This window comes from Musa acuminata, unplaced genomic scaffold (assembly GCF_036884655.1).
Source record: "Musa acuminata AAA Group cultivar baxijiao unplaced genomic scaffold, Cavendish_Baxijiao_AAA HiC_scaffold_471, whole genome shotgun sequence".
Taxonomy (NCBI): domain Eukaryota; kingdom Viridiplantae; phylum Streptophyta; class Magnoliopsida; order Zingiberales; family Musaceae; genus Musa; species Musa acuminata.
Genome location: NW_027020718.1, coordinates 212,501 through 215,000, shown reverse-complemented (window position 1 = coordinate 215,000; position 2,500 = coordinate 212,501).

The following is a 2,500-nucleotide window of genomic DNA, read 5'->3' as shown; positions in this document are numbered from 1 at the left end:
CGCAAGAACAGCCCAAAAACAGGCCAAAACGGCCCAAAAACGGGCCAAAACTGGCCATTTTTGGCTGCGCGAGCGAGCAGCGAGCGGCGGACAGCGAGCGAAGCGAGAGGCATCACCGTCCCTGCTATACGAAAGCCCCATCCAGCCCTGTGCCACCCGGGGGGTTCCAGGGTGCTGAGATGGCTGACATTTTGCTCCGCTCAAGATGGTCACCGCGCAACGCAAAAACAGGCCAAAAACTGGCCAAAACGGGCCAAAACTGGCCATTTTTGGCTGCGCGAGCGAGCGGCGAGCGGCGGACAGCGAGCGAAGCGAGAGGCAGCACCGTCCCTGCTATACGAAAGCCCCATCCAGCCCTGTGCCACCCGGGGGGTTCCAGGGTGCTGAGATGGCTGACATTTTGCTCCGCTCACGACGGTCACCGCGCGACGCAAGAACAGGCCAAAAACTGGCCAAAACGGCCCAAAAACGGGCCAAAACTGGCCATTTTTGGCTGCGCGAGCGAGCGGCGAGCGGCGGACAACGAGCGAAGCGAGAGGCAGCACCATCCCTGCTATACGAAAGCCCCATCCAGCCCTGTGCCACCCGGGGGGTTCCAGGGTGCTGAGATGGCTGACATTTTGCTCCGCTCACGACGGTCACCGCGCGACGCAAGAACAGCCCAAAAACAGGCCAAAACGGCCCAAAAACGGGACAAAACTGGCCATTTTTGGCTGCGCGAGCGAGCGGCGAGCGGCGGACAGCGAGCTAAGCGAGAGGCAGCACCGTCCCTGCTATACGAAAGCCCCATCCAGCCCTGTGCCACCCGGGGGGTTCCAGGGTGCTGAGATGGCTGACATTTTGCTCCGCTCACGACGGTCACCGCGCGACGCAAGAACAGGCCAAAAACAGGCCAAAACGGCCCAAAAACGGGCCAAAACTGGCCATTTTTGGCTGCGCGAGCGAGCAGCGAGCGGCGGACAGCGAGCGAAGCGAGAGGCATCACCGTCCCTGCTATACGAAAGCCCCATCCAGCCCTGTGCCACCCGGGGGGTTCCAGGGTGCTGAGATGGCTGACATTTTGCTCCGCTCAAGATGGTCACCGCGCAACGCAAAAACAGGCCAAAAACTGGCCAAAACGGGCCAAAACTGGCCATTTTTGGCTGCGCGAGCGAGCGGCGAGCGGCGAACAGCGAGCGAAGCGAGAGGCAGCACCGTCCCTGCTATACGAAAGCCCCATCCAGCCCTGTGCCACCCGGGGGGTTCCAGGGTGCTGAGATGGCTGACATTTTGCTCCGCTCACGACGGTCACCGCGCGACGCAAGAACAGGCCAAAAACTGGCCAAAACGGCCCAAAAACGGGCCAAAACTGGCCATTTTTGGCTGCGCGAGCGAGCGGCGAGCGGCGGACAGCGAGCGAAGCGAGAGGCAGCACCGTCCCTGCTATACGAAAGCCCCATCCAGCCCTGTGCCACCCGGGGGGTTCCAGGGTGCTGAGATGGCTGACATTTTGCTCCGCTCACGACGGTCACCGCGCGACGCAAGAACAGCCCAAAAACAGGCCAAAACGGCCCAAAAACGGGACAAAACTGGCCATTTTTGGCTGCGCGAGCGAGCGGCGAGCGGCGGACAGCGAGCGAAGCGAGAGGCAGCACCGTCCCTGCTATACGAAAGCCCCATCCAGCCCTGTGCCACCCGGGGGGTTCCAGGGTGCTGAGATGGCTGACATTTTGCTCCGCTCACGACGGTCACCGCGCGACGCAAGAACAGCCCAAAAACAGGCCAAAACGGCCCAAAAACGGGCCAAAACTGGCCATTTTTGGCTGCGCGAGCGAGCAGCGAGCGGCGGACAGCGAGCGAAGCGAGAGGCATCACCGTCCCTGCTATACGAAAGCCCCATCCAGCCCTGTGCCACCCGGGGGGTTCCAGGGTGCTGAGATGGCTGACATTTTGCTCCGCTCAAGATGGTCACCGCGCAACGCAAAAACAGGCCAAAAACTGGCCAAAACGGGCCAAAACTGGCCATTTTTGGCTGCGCGAGCGAGCGGCGAGCGGCGAACAGCGAGCGAAGCGAGAGGCAGCACCGTCCCTGCTATACGAAAGCCCCATCCAGCCCTGTGCCACCCGGGGGGTTCCAGGGTGCTGAGATGGCTGACATTTTGCTCCGCTCACGACGGTCACCGCGCGACGCAAGAACAGGCCAAAAACTGGCCAAAACGGCCCAAAAACGGGCCAAAACTGGCCATTTTTGGCTGCGCGAGCGAGCGGCGAGCGGCGGACAGCGAGCGAAGCGAGAGGCAGCACCGTCCCTGCTATACGAAAGCCCCATCCAGCCCTGTGCCACCCGGGGGGTTCCAGGGTGCTGAGATGGCTGACATTTTGCTCCGCTCACGACGGTCACCGCGCGACGCAAGAACAGGCCAAAAACTGGCCAAAACGGCCCAAAAACGGGACAAAACTGGCCATTTTTGGCTGCGCGAGGGAGCGGCGAGCGGCGGACAGCGAGCGAAGCGAGAGGCAG